Source organism: Microtus pennsylvanicus, chromosome 4, assembly GCF_037038515.1.
Source record: "Microtus pennsylvanicus isolate mMicPen1 chromosome 4, mMicPen1.hap1, whole genome shotgun sequence".
In the NCBI taxonomy this organism is placed as follows: domain Eukaryota; kingdom Metazoa; phylum Chordata; class Mammalia; order Rodentia; family Cricetidae; genus Microtus; species Microtus pennsylvanicus.
The window spans coordinates 38,083,175-38,098,387 of record NC_134582.1 but is presented as its reverse complement, the minus strand read 5'-3'; the positions used below and the strand labels follow the sequence as shown (position 1 = coordinate 38,098,387).

Sequence of the window (15,213 nt, the reverse complement as noted above, 5' to 3'; positions counted from 1 at the left end):
GGTCTCAAAAATCATGACCTGTCCTCTGGTATTTACTGTGGGTGTTACAAATAAAGAACAGTGTGTCTGGTTTTGGTGATCACAGTAGAAACTGTTATTTCCATTAACCCTATCATTTTTCCTGTGGTGACCTTCTTCACGGCAACTCTCAGCTCATTGCTGGGTCTTCCCCACAAGAAACATTCTGCCTCTCCTGGATGTGTTTGTTCGTTTGTTTTACTGATCTCGGTAACTCAGGGTGGCCTTTCTTTCTTGTCTACTTTATATAAAATTGGCAAATAGCTCCAACATACACATTTTCTATTTTTATTTCCAAATTTAGCCTTTTCTTTGGACTTGCATGTTTTATTATTAAAAATGTTTGTCTAAATTTTCTTCCTCCTTCATCGGTTTGGGAAGGTGAAGATAATTTTCTTTTTGAGCATGCTTGTGTCTTTAGGTCTGGAATAGTGTTCAGGACACACTGGGCTTTCAGAGGGGAAAATGTTAAATGAATTAATGTGACATCAGATGAATGAGAACACAGAGTTCCTAGGTTTTTCCTCTAATTTGTATATGCTGTCTTAAAATTGCAGTACTAGAATATGTTGCTTTTAGGGAGTTGGTACAAAGAAATTAACTTTCTGTACCTTTACTAAAAATATCACTATAGAAGCTGTGAAGTAAATTTCCAGGTCATAGACATCTTGAAAATTCTTGCTGAAGTGAGCTACCCTTTTTCTTTTAAGAGTGAAATGACACCCCTCCTGTGGTTTTGTGGTCTCAGCTGGTGTCAAAGTATAAAGTTCCATTTTGTATCAGTACCTTTTAAATAGTGTACTTAAAATCCATCCTAGTGGGTACTATGGTGAGAAAGGCAATGGAATGCAACTATAGAAAATGTTGCTCTAAATACATGCTGAAATGTGTGACCACTTCTATTAATGAGTTAAATTAAAAGTGGCAATTCAGTAGTGTTTAAACCGATTAAGTCTACTTTTTGCTATACTGACTGAATAATCCAGATATGGTTATGTGACTTATTAATTAGAGTTCAGGACACATTGTTTTAAGAATCCTGGTTCAGAAAATTAAAGAAGGAATTGTATTAGTTTCCCAGGCCTTAAATAATACTACAAACTAAGTGATAAAACAACAGACATTTAATCTCTCCTAATTCTAGAGGTTACAGGTCCATGGTCAAGGTGTGAGCCTACTCATGCCCTCCCTGTAGACTGCAGGTCACGCTTCTGGAGTTTTCATATGTCATACAAAGGAGAAACTTATGTTCAGAAAACTCTGGAGACTGGAAATCTAACTCAAAGGCTTTCATCTGAGGCTGCTCTCTATACGTTGTAGGTAGCTATCATGTCTCTGTCTCTTCATGCTGTCCTTCCTCTGAATGTGTGTCAAAATTTCCTCCTAAGAGCAATAATGTTGGCTTAAGGACTGCTTTAATATTCTATTTTCATTTAAAGCCTTATATCCAGATATATTCAACATATTGATTTGTGGAAGTGTAGTTTAGCCCACAAAGAGAGGGAGTTCTCCTTAGATTCAGATGGGGTTTCCAGTAGCATTCATTGCTCAAAGGCTATGTATGTGTCACTCCATCTGAATGTGGATTTTTCTTATATCTCTTCACAATATTTTTCCTGTGAGTGTCCTGTATGTGTGTTTCAGCTTTGCCTTTAATTTTCCTTCTCTTTTCTTTTCAAGGTATTAGGGATTTAATTAGTTCAGTGCCTCCTAGTCATTATTATTATTACAATTATTACAATTATTATGATGGTGGTGATGATGATGATGACTTTGAAGCACAGTCTCACTAAGTCGGGTAGAATAGCATTGAACTGTGATCCTCCTTCCTTGGTGTCCCTCATAGCTAGAAAACTGACCTGTGCCACCAAGTCTGCCTTCTGTGTCTCACTTCTATAATGTACCACTATGTACAATGAGGATCCATGCTGATCATTTACCCCTATAATGCCTTATTCAAATAAAGTCATTTTCTGAAGCCCTGGGGTTAAAACTTCAACACATATTACAGAGTTCAACCCATAACAATTGCCATGATTTGTATTCTCTTTGGAACTCGTGCTAAATTAGATCTTTCTGTTATGTTGTCTGTCTACTTCCCATATTACCATCATTAACACTAAATCAATCTGTATTCTGTATCTGTATTATCTATGCAGAGGAAACAAACATTACTATTATAGGTCCAGAAATAGTTATATATAAATATAACTATACAAATATTAATAGCCAATATTTGAGATTTTACCTATTTAATTAATTCATTTTATATTTCTCTAAATTCCAGTTAGTGCTTGATTTCAGCTTAGATGTAGAATAAAACTTTATTTTCAAATATATTTGCTTATTTATTTAGACTTTGTATATGATGTGGTGTTTGTGTGTGTGGTATGTATCTCTCTCTCTCTCTCTCTCTCTCTGTGTGTGTGTGTGTCCATGTCAGTACATGTGTAGTTATCAGAGGGCATCTTGAACATGGTCTTTCTCCCCTTCCACCACGTATATGTCAGGACTCTAATTCAGGTACTCAGGCTTGGTGGCAGGGGCCTTCCTGTGCAGGTCCTAAAACTGTCCTTTTTAGTTAAATACAAAGCAACTCTAATTGTGGTACGTAACCTATATTTTTCAGGGTCTTTACAGAAAACAGTACATTCACATGAAAGTAATCCAAGGATGATTTGCAAAGTTGCTGGCTTGGTCCTCTGATTTAACAAATATATATCCTTAGATCGTAAGTGGAGCGATAAGGAGGCCACTGTGGGAATTAAAGGTAAAAGATAAAATGATCTTTGATTGGGGGGGCATAACAAGGAACAAGGAAATGGATACCCCAACTTTACTCTTGTTTTCTTCTAACTTACCCTGTCACTCTCTATGAGTCAAACCCAACTGAAATGCAAAATTCAAAGTATAGCCAAACAGAAGTTCCATGATATGGTCTACACGCATGAGGGTTCCAAAACAGAAGGAAAAGGTAGAGAGGAGGCAGGGGATGCACTGGAAGGATGACGGCAGAAGATAGAGAAGGTAAAGAGGATATGGGACTAGGGCAGGGGTAGATGCACTGGAAGGGTTCCTGCTGAGCCTATCTCTTCTGTCTTTTCAGAATCACCTTTTCCCCCCCTTGGGGTTGGAACCCAGCCATGTGAATCCAGTAAGTGCCCAGTAAATTCTGGTACCTTGTCAGTGTTGATACCTGTGTGGCCATATTCCCACCTAAAACCTAAAGATCTGCCATAAATGCTCTTCTTATAAATTAGCAAATTGGAAAAAAATAAAAAGGGACGAGAGCAAGGGAAGCATTTCAGCGACCTGCAGCACAGCTGCTAAAGTCCCAGAATCTGTCTGCGCTGTCTGCACCTGGTCACATGAGCTTCCTCTGCCCAATCTTTCTCTCCCACTAGGGCCAACTTCTACTATATCTTTAATTGGATAATGTTTTCTTCTTCTTCTTCTTCTTCTTCTTCTTCTTCTTCTTCTTCTTCTTCTTCTTCTTCTTCTTCTTCTTCTTCTTCTTCTTCTTCTTCTTCTCCTCCTCCTCCTCCTCCTTCTCTTCTTCTTTTTCTTTCTTCTCCCCCTCCTTCCTCCCTTCTTTCCTCTTCTTCCTCATCCTCACTGTTGACTCCTCTTCCTTCTCCTTTAACCCATTTGCCCACCAAGCCTTACATCCCAAGAGGATCTGACTTTCAGTCCTCTTGTTTTTGTTAGTTTGTTGCTATTTCCATTGGGCAAAGTACTTCTATTGGGCAAAGTGGTTGACTCAGACATGAGCCAGTGTGTACCGGGTTTCAAATATGGTCCTTCACAGTGTGGTATCAACCTGATTTTCTCCTTATCAGAGTCAATCATCATTGCCAGTAACCTGCTTCCAGGCTGTTAGCTTGAGTAACTCAAGAAAATTTAGCTAAATACTATTTCTCTTTTATTATACATAAGCATAATTCCTTGTGGGATTTCCCCCTTTCTAAAGGAACTGGAGCATCCAAACACACCAAACCCCAAGTCCTTCGGTAGGATTGCTAGTTGTCATTGAGAGGTGATCTTCATTCTTTTCCAGCCCCATTTCTTCTGACACTGATACATACAGGATGGAAGATTGACAGTTGCTAAGTCATACCTCATCCTGTAGATGCCATGCTGACTTGGCTTTGAATGCGGTACTTCTTGCCATTATTTAAGAATACAAAAGCAGTTGTCTCCAGTTATCTTGATTTCTAACATAGTAAAACAAACACATCCTTCATCTTTGTTTTGAAGACTTTTTATCTTCATTTAAAAGATAGCTATATTTTTCCCCTTTCTCTGCTTATTCATCTTTCACTACTAGACATAGGTCTATTAACATCTACAATATATATTAAAATCATAATCTAAGATCTATATTCTATATTAAAATATTTAAATCTCCAAGGAGACTATTCTTTTTATATTTTTTCAGTGAATATACAATAATGGATTTTACTGTGATATTTTTATGCATATATATTATATTCTTTGCTCATACATGCCCTGATAACCCCCTTGTCCTGTTTCCTTCTACTTCTGTTTCTTTGACTCTATCCCTATTAGCCCTTATTCTGCTTCAGTATCTTACCCATGTGTGTTTTCCCACATGTATGTACTTAGAGTCTTCATGCTTAATATCTTGAAGCTTAATAGTGTTGAAAAGAAAATATTAATGTCCAAAAGTAAATGAAAACAATTACAGTTTCCCAGGTAGGATTCCTAAAGTGACAATTTTAACTAAGATATTACATCATTTCCCCCTTTGGATCCTCCAGCCACTCTCATATATGCCTCCAATTCGTGGTCTCTCTTTTCTTTAATTATTATTGTTATATATATATATATATATATATACAAAGACATAGGAATAAATATATAAATACAGCCTTCTGAGTCCATTTAGGGGTATTTGTGTGTCTGTGTTTTTAGGGCTGACTACTTGGTATTGAATAGCCAATTAGGGTGTTCATCACTGGAGAAGATCAATTCTCTCTCTCTCTCTTAGCTGTCATTAATCTCTTCACCTGCGTGTGTGTGTGTGTGTGTGTGTGTGTGTGTGTTTGTGTGTGGGGGGGGCTTGTCATAGTCATGCCAACTACTATTGTCATTATTCAGATATTGTTGAGATTTTGTGGATGTACCTTCCCTGTCATTTCTAAAAGACCCCATCTCACAGCTGACTTCCTAGTCTTCTGCCTCTTCCAGTCTTCCCACGCCTCTCTGGTTTGCCTAACTCTACAATTTAAATTTGCAGGGTACTTTCTGAATACAACTCATGAGGAGGATACACCAAGGTTTCTATATGGCCAGAGTATTTCCAGCGTGGACCCTTGTTGCTGAGTTTCTGTAATTCGCTTATCAGCCCCATTTCCCACAATACTAGGAGACTCTGTGGGTTTCACCCTGAGTTCTCTTCTCAACTTCTCTCTCTCCAGGAGAATTACACTCTCCTATAAATTGAAAATCCACAGCTTGCTGAAAAAAAAATATCTATCTTTGCTCTTTGATGTTTTGGGAAGGGAATTTTTATTTATTCTTTGAGAATTTCATTTAGTATAATTAGATCATGATCAAACTTTTCCCTTGACACTCCCCACACCCATACTCCACACATTCGATTTTTCCTGTTTCCGTTCCATCAAGTCCACCTTATCCCGTCCGTGTACATATTTTTGGCTATGTGGCCATTTGCTGAAACAAGATTTATAAGATATCATGGAATACATCTAACCAAGGATGTGAAGGACTTCTACAATGAAAAGTTTAAGACACTGAAAAAAGAAGCCAAGGAAGATATCAAAAGATGGAAATACCTCTTGTGCTCATGAATTGGCAGTATTAATATTGTAAAAATGGTTATCCTACTAAGAGCAATTTTCAAATTGACACACTCTCCATTGAAATTCTAGTACATATATATAATTTTGTATGGAAACACAAAAGACCCAGGGTATCCAAAATTATCCTAAGCAATAAAAAAGTGCTACAGAGTCATAATAATAGAAACAGCATGGTAGTAGCCTAAACATAAACATTGATCAAAGGAATGGAGTTGAGGGCCCATACAAAAGCCCACACTCCTATAGCCATCTGACTTTTGACAACAGAGCCCACAGTACATACTTAGAGAAAATACAGTATCTTCGACAAATGGTTCTGTTTAACAGGAAGACTGAATGTAGAAGAATGAAACTACATGTTGGGAGCAGTGAGACCCCAGATCCTGAATTTCTTGTAACCCCTGATCTGAGTGCCTACAGCTGCTCTGAGCATGAGACCTTCAGGAGTTCCTGATGGCAGGAGAGTGGTTTCTGGTGGGTTTGGCTGGGGCGTGGCTATCTCTATATAATCTGCCCCTGAACATAATAAAGGGGCATTCTTGGGGAATTCAAGGATGACCCGTGTCACTGTCTCTCTGTCTGTGTATTTTAACCTCCAGCCCCCTTGCTCGAAGCTCGCGAACTGGGTAGTAATAGTGCACTGAACGCAGATAAGGGGGCGCGGTGCGTGGCAACTACATCCTTATTTCTCATCCTGCACAAAACTCGACTCCCAAATGGAACAAAGGTATCAACATAAGATCTGAAACCCTGCATCTGATAGAGGAGAAAGCTGGGAACACTCTTGGAATCATTGGCACAAGAATAGACTTCCTGGACAGAGCCCAATAGTGTAGGCATTAAGAACAACAGACAGCAAATGGGATCTTGTGGAAATAAGAAGCTGTGCAATGAAGGATATCATCACTTGAGGCAGTCTATGGAAGAACCCTTTTTGATTAAAAAACTATTTTCTTTCTACAATTGAAATCTTGACTTTTATATAGTTTCTCCAAAAGTGCCTTTTTTGGGCAATGTTTTTCCTTTGCACTTCAGCCATAACTGGCCATTTTCCACAGCACTCTGGAAAGCCAAGATCAAAGAAATGAGAAAAAGTAGAATAGTATTTTATTATCCATGTACATGCCTAGGTACTTTATTATCTCTGCCTTAGAATAATGGGAAAAGTGTGGACCTGAGTATCTTAAAGACAGCTTTTCCTTGTGTCTCTGATCGACGTGCTTTTATTTCCCAAGTTACTTTTTGAACCTACTCTGGAATGAATGTGTACAGAAGGCGTTTGGAGGTCAAGGGATGGAGGTTGAGGCATCAATATACACTTTAGAAATAAGAAGAATATCTGTGCTCTGGAAAGAGATGGATATTAAGTCTATTATGGAAAAACCATAAGAAAGAGCCTTTTATTTGTGTAGACTATCCTAAGGATGCTGATGTATCAGTATCCCAGCTGCTTCTGGCAATGAAATAGAAGTAGAAGATCGGGCTGGAAGCAAGAGAATTGGTGAAAGCCTCTCACAGCAGCAGTGTGTCCTCCCATTCAACACTACCCCTATCCTAACTCATAAATAAAGTAATATGGTTTTCTACAGATAATAATGCATTTTCTGTAGGTGATGAAATGTGCTGGGCACATATGAGAGGAGAAAAACAGATAGGGGTACTGCATAAAGTCATAGCTGGATGGCTACCCATCCTGCTCCACTGCAATGCTTTTTCACTGGAATCCCCAAATACAAAGGGTGGGAAGTTATTACCTGGATTTCTGACAGACCCAATAGAAAATATGTACAGATATCCGCATCGAGGCTTTTCAAATACAAAAGTAGCAAGGTTTCTCCATATAAAGTGCTCGTCAAGCATCTACTGAGTTTTGTTTTTCAGATGTGCGTGGAAAGGTCATAATTACCACCCACTCAACAAACCATTTAACATAGATGACAGAAATAAAATGAAACTGCATGAACTATACTAATGGGAAAACAGAAAGCTTTTAAAAAATGGTCATTAATCCCAGAGTTAAGAAAAATATTTGATCCATGAAGCTCTTGTATCATTATTTATGACAAGAAATAGGGAGAGAAATATAGAAACAATTTGGTGTACAGAAGTGGTCAAAGGGTGCTTGATTCTCACTTTTTATTGCAGAATTTCTTCTTGTCCCTGTTTTCGCCTACCACTAATGAACTGATTAGATAAGCAAGACTTAGGGTTGTGGAGATAAATGACCAAAGACTTGTGTGGTGTTTACTTTGTGAAATTGAAATGGAAAGAGTATATGATTATAAATTTAATAATTTCCATAGCAAGACTTTAGTAAAATTTAGTCCATAAAATGACATATTATTGGTTCAAAACAAAAATAGAGAAACAATGTGGGCAGAAAAATGAGATAAAGCATGCTGTGACCATGAGTCTTGATTCCTTTCTGTGCTTCAACTTCACTGAGCCCCTTGTCCTCCATATAAAAGCATGTGTATTGAGATACTTCTCTACTCACTCCAGGAAGGCCATCAGAGGGCTTGAGAAAGGGTTTGGTCCATGTCCTACTTGGTGAACCACTTAGTTCTCCAATATTCTTCAAGAGCATAGGTGGGCTTGACAGCTGTGCCACCAGAGTCTGTGCCAAAGTTTAGCAAAGAACCTGGGGTCTATGGAGGCAGGACACAAGCCTCTTTTCTTTAAGATGTGTCCTTTTAAACTAAAATGTTATTTGTGTACATGAGCATTTTATTTCCTATCATCACATCTCCAACCCTCAGCGCAGAGACTGCTGCCTGGAATGCTTTGTTCGTTTTCATTGTATGGATGATTTATGTGATTCTGCAGTTGATGATTCCTCTGCATAATTTTATGCAAAGTCATAAAAGGTTTACTTGAGATTTTTAGATTGTATGTACTCATTTGTAATTGGGTGATGATTATGGGCTAAATAATCTAAGGTGAGAAGTGCTGTTCTTTCTCATCTTACGTCCCTTCTTTTCTCTTTCTCCTCCTTCTTCCATAACTAGCCAACAATGTTATTATTTATTTGTAGCCTAAAAATCCTGCTGTCAAGGCTACAACCAGGGTTTGAAGAAAAGGTCCACAGCAGAGCAAAACTGAACTTAAGATTTTTCTCTATCTGAAAAGTAAAGACTCACATACTTGATTTTAGGGTCATTGTTTTTTATTATTCTGCAGCTCTAATCCCCTTGCTCTAATTGTCTATAATTCATTTTAATTATAATCTCTGTTTTATTTCTCTCTTGTTTCCACATTCACCTAGCTTAAATATACTTTTTAAAGAAGACTTGAGGCAATAATAAAAAAAATGATATAAGAAGTTACATCTCATTGGTGATAGCGCATTCACTGAGTAAACGATACGGACAGAGCTGTTTACCATGGCGATACTCGGTTTCAAGATTTCTGATGTAAGCCGGGCAGTGGTGGCGCACGCCTTTAATCCCAGAACTCTGGAGGCAGAGGCAGGCGAATCTCTGTGAGTTCGAGACCAGCCTGGTCTACAGAGCTAGTTCCAGGACAGGCTCCAAAGCCACAGAGAAACCCTGTCTCGAAAAACCAAACCAAAACAAACAAAAAAACAAAAACCAAAAAACCAAAAAAACAAAAAAACAAAACAAAACAAAAAAAAGATTTCTGATGTAAGGTGGTGATGAGAGCCCAGGGTAACTATCCCCAGTGAAACAAGATGCATAACATAGGTCTTTATCAGTCAGACTTGGCAAGCGAAAAATTGGCATGGTTTGTTTTTTTTTAGGTTGCTTTATATTAATAACCTTAACACCTGCAACTTAGACATCTGCAACTCTCATCTCGAACATAACCATAAAGTTTTAAATTTATGGTCCATTTCCAGAAACATTCAGCATAGTTTGAACTTGCTCTGAGATAAAAATGAGCTAATTTTATGTGACTTATGTTAGATATGAAAAAATTGTTATTTCCTTCTGTTAGTCTGAATAAAAGAAACAAAACAGACTTTTAAATGTCTTATAGTCCTCATGAGCTCATTAGACAATATATCCAGTTGTGAAGCATATCTCTTTTTGTCTTTTTTGTTGTTATTTTTGTTTTTGCTTTTAATTTTTGAGACAGGGCTTTTCTGTAGCTTTGGAGACTGCCCTGAAGCTCACTCTGCAGACCAGGCTGGCCTCAAACTCACAGAGATCCACCTGCCTCTGTCTCCTGAGTGCTGGGATTAAAGACATGTGCCACCACTCCTCTGCATGAAGCATATCTTAATATACTTTTTATATGTCAAAATTATACAGTTTAATGCAAAGTCATCTTCCTGACCACCTACAGATATATGTGCATTTGAAGTTGAGATACAACCATGGGCTTACAAATATGCATCACATGAAATTACACACTACCATATAGGTATTAGGAGACACCATAGCTGCTTTATCAAAAGCAACAGTTTACAGAGTCGATGGTCCCATAGACCTTTCCCTAATGGGATTCTCCTCCATCAGAGAATCATTCCTCTGGTGTGATGACATCTGAACACTAGTTTTCACCTGCTGTTACTTCCATGGCCTCTGACAATTACTTACTTGATATGTCCATGTTACCACCCTTCATTTAGAACTGTGGTTCTCTTAAACATGAGTGAGAAACTTTAAAATATGCAGATGTTCATAGCTGCTAAGTATACAGTAGAATAGATTCTCTTGCCATGGAATTTGGGCAACTTTGAGACTAAGCCAAAGGTGGAAAAGATGCATGATTTTGAAGCTGAAATTTTTCAGATTTTCTTTGGTGAATATTGATTTGTTAGAGGAGTTGTTTATATGATTTTTAATCACATCTGACAATTCCAACATTGATCACATAAATTCTAAGAGAAAAGGGAATGAACAATGTACTTTCTATCTGAAAGATTGGGCATACTGCAGTATGGTTTATGTGTTTGGCTCAAGGATTAGTCTGATTTACCACTGCTTAAATCAAACAGAATCTCAGAGAAGACAGTGGAACATTCCATGATGAGAATCGCTTTACAAGGTGACTTCACTGTCACGTGGCCCTTAACTTGATGTTTTTGCTCCGTAGTAGTTATGTTTCACTTGCTGCAATAAAACACCATAGCCCAAAGCAAGGAACACAGGAAAAAGTTCATTTGGGCTGAGGTTACAGAGGGATAAAGGTCCTTCCTGGCAGTAAACCATGACAGCAGATAGCAGGAGGAGGAAGCTGGATGATCATTCTTTCAAACACGTCCTGGAGCTGGACAAGGCTATAAACTCTCAAAGCCCATCCTTGGCTTTGTATAGCCCTGGCTATCCTAGAACTTACTCTATAGACCAGACTGGCCTCAAACTCAGAGATTTACCCGCGGGGATTAAAGGGGTGTGCCGCCACCACCACCCGGCTTTTTTCTTTGAAGCATGTGTATAGTGTGTTTGCATGTGCACCACAACATACATGTTGGGGTCAGAGGGAACTTTCGGGAGTCTGTTCTTTCCATCATATAGCTTCCCAGGATCCCACTCTGTTTTTAAGGCTTTAGGGAAATGCTTTTACCTCCTGAGCAATCTCACCATTATAAGTTACGTTCTTATTTAGCCAGCTATCGGATTTATTCAACATAAATCCGTGAAATTCTGGCATTTTTCTCAACATTTTTTAAACTTTGCAAAGTATCTCCCCTCCCATTTTTCTTCTTTTGCAGTGCTAGAGATTAAACCCTGTGTTTTATCCAGTTTGATAAGTCTTCTACAACAGAGCTCTACCCCCAAGCCCCAGAGCAATTATTCTCATACAAGTTTGATATTTGTCTTTATATAAGATGTTTTTCTATAGTAAATTAATAAGTGCATATTTAAAGGTTTCAGACTCCTACGTGGTAAGTAATAACTGTAGTTTATAAAACAAAAGGTTCCACGATGTCCTCAATGATTTTTAAAATTGTAAAGGGATACTGAGAATAAAATTTTTGATATAAAAAAGTGGAGTTATATTTGCATATAGTATGAGATTTATTTAAGGAGCAGAGCAACTTCTCACAGTGTGGGCACAATCTCCTCTGGGATTTACCAAGGCGTGTGTGCCATTGTCTTACCTACTACAGACTGAGTTCATGTGCTTTACCTGAACACTCAGCTCAGAGACGGATTGTGGTCCAGGCAATGTCTAGAAAAGCAGAACATCTAGATTCAGTGAATCATTTCTTAATGTAGGTAGGTGTCATTAATGAAAATATACTTAGCAATTTACATTCTAAATTTGGCTAAAATTATAGGCTAATAATACAACAAGCCAATAAAAGACCACTTTATGTGAATAACTCACACTTTATACATCTATGGGGATTGATGAGCATTTCAAATTAGAAGTTTTTTCTTCATGCCTAAAATTATTTCATTATAAAGTAAACTTGAAAATCACTTTAAAATAATGAAAATTGATATTCAACAATAGTAGAAATTCATCATCATTGTTATATATAATTATTCAGTATCTCCTAAGCTAGTAAAGCTTTATTTCCAATCTTTTGTCTTCAAGAGAAAACTAGTCAGAATGAATTTGTGTTAATAAGGATAAATGTCCTCTTTATGCAGAGAACATAAAAGACTTAAAGGACAAAAGGAAGACAAAGTGTCTTCGTCACATCCCTCATCCCCTGAACTGACCCTTGCCATCTTCTATAAGGCCACCAGCCCCCTTGCCAGGGACTCTGTGCAGAGCTAAAAAACAAAACCCATCCATCCTGCCCCATGACACACAGTTCAACTGACACAACAGCAGGGCCAAGTGCCTGTGTGTTCCAGGTCAGGTAGACCATGAGGTCAGCTATGAAAACAAATACAACGAGGCTCATGTCAATGGAAACTTTTATTCTGTGCATTAAGTTATATTCATTATATTTTCAAACAATAAACCACCGAGAAACTTTAAAGTGAGTTAGACTTTGGGAGAGTTAAGGAAAGGACTTGTTTGGTTCTGTCTTGTTGGTGGCCTGGATCACAGAGGCCAACATGATCTTGGAGTTAATCTTATCATTCTTGGGGTTTTAAATTTTTTTTCTCTAGAAATCGAGTTAAAGAGAGATGATATAGCAGCAGGGCAGGAACACTCTCCAGGTCCACAGACTCTCTCACTTTAATGTGATTTCAACTGCATTGCATTGCCTTGCTGCCTCCCTCCTTTGGTAGCATGGTACAGGGCCGAGTCCTCTGAAGAGCTGAGAAAGTTAGTATGGTATGGTAGCTCCTTCTCTGGTCTTGCTATCCTATTCCTAACAGTTTTAGTTATAACAAATGAAGATACAGGGACTTTTGATGCTACAGGGACACACTCTCCTCTAAATAAAAGCTTAAAAAAGCATTTCACTCCTCTAGTGGTAGGACATTCTTCATAGAGTCACCAACTCGCAGCAGCTTAGAGCTGGAAGTCTGGAATATGAACCACTGATGCACGGTCTAGATGCACGAGTTGAAAACTGGAGAGATGTCCTTGAGATATCACCCCACATGGAGCTAGGGTTACTATTCTTCCTACCAAATTTCTCAGTTAAAAGAGGAAAAGAAATACCAGTTTTTGAATTCATGCAGTGTGAATTGTACCTTCATAGATTAAAAGAAGAAATTAATCTTTTTCTCTTCTTAAAGTCTTAGGATAATTATATTGTTTTACTCGTGGATATGGTAATTTCAGTTTATTCCATTTTTCTTAAATATTTAAAATGTATTGAAACTGAGAGGTCAAAGCTCAGATATAATGCTTGAGAATAAATCAGCATTTCTCAACCTGTGGGTCTTGACCCCTTTGGGGATCACATATCTGATATCCTACATATATCAGATAGTTACATTAAAATTCATAACAGTAGAAAGATTGCAGTTATGAAGTAGCCATGAAATAATTTTATAGTTGGGGGTCACCACAACATGAAGAAATGTATTAAAGGGTCACAGCATCAGGAAGGTTGAGAATCACTACAATAAATGCTTTAGGATAGTCATGAATATATCATAATTTTTCTAGTTACCGTTGTATTTCTGTCACAATAGTTTAGATTCAAATTGCTCTAGAAAAAATGCCATTCATATTTAAGTCATATTTCAGGGTTTAGGAAAAGTATCATTTCAGTGTCAGGAACACTCTAAAAAGATAGTTTATCTATGTTTGTGGCATTCTAGAAAGTGTTTAGTCATTTTCTCATCTTTTCAAAAATAGTCATTAACAAGTAAGAACTGATCATCGAATACAGCATTATGTTGAGTTGCACCACTTGCATATTTGAAAGGGAATTTTTAAAGTTTAAGTCTTTTTTGAGAATGTCATTCTTAAGTACTGTATTTATAACACTTCAACCCCTCCATCCTCCCAAAGCATCAAATTCTCCCATAATTTTCACTTCTTCTGAAATTCATGCCCACTTCTTTAACTATTATCGTCATATATGTACATGTGTGTTTGTCTGTACTACCTACTGAGTCCATTATCATTGTTCATATGTACATGTGCTTGGGGATTGCCACCGGGGTCGGATAACATATCAGGGAGCTCGCTTCCTGAGGAGACTGACTCTCCCTCTCACAACAGCCGTTTGAGCCTGTGATTCTTGATGGAACCTGTAGTTCTTCATCTAGGAGAGCCGTGTCGAATTTCTACCCTATATATTGCCATATCAACTAATATTGTTGTTATTCTGGCCTTGTTTATATAACTGTATTGTTATATAAGCATAAGACACTACTTCACAGCAGGTGTCCTGGTCCTCTGGCCCTTATAATCTTTCTGTCCCCTCTTCCATAATTTCCCTGAAGTTTAGATGTCAGAGTTATCTTGTAGGTGTATCAGTTGGGGTTGGACACCCTGTGGCAACTTATTCTCTCCGTTTTGATCAGTTGTGAATCTCTGGAGTGGTCTTCATTTGTTAAAGAAAAGTGTATTTGATAAGGAATGACAGTTACACTTCTCCGTGGTATCAGGATAAGTCTTAAGAAAGCATTTAAAAATTATATTGGCTTAGGAGAAGAGCAGTACTTCATTTCACTTCATTTTATTTCACTATATAAATTAATGTGGTTCATGTAACTTATTCTCTGGCAGACATTAAGTTTAGAACTGAGAGTTGTAGGACCTCCATGACACAGGACAACAGGATATCCAAGAGGAGTCTTAGAGACATCTCAGCACCGATAGTGTAGCAGAAGACAGAGGCCTTGAATCAGACCAGTGACTCTTTGCAATGAGCACTTATACACAAAGATATATGGATAAAAGGGTGTCCTGCATGCATCCCTATGTAAAACTATAGCTTCCATGATGAGACTTTCATTTCTTTTCTTTTTCTCCCCTAAATTTTATTTTATTTTATTTGGTGATGGGGAGG

At 37.8% G+C, this 15,213-nt stretch overlaps 1 protein-coding gene across 2 annotated transcripts in view; it reads left to right on the top strand.

The window, feature by feature from the left end:
- Kcnn2 (potassium calcium-activated channel subfamily N member 2) overlaps positions 1 to 15,213 on the top strand; it is a 350,618-nt gene that overhangs the window by 62,351 nt on the left and 273,054 nt on the right. The window lies entirely within an intron of this gene.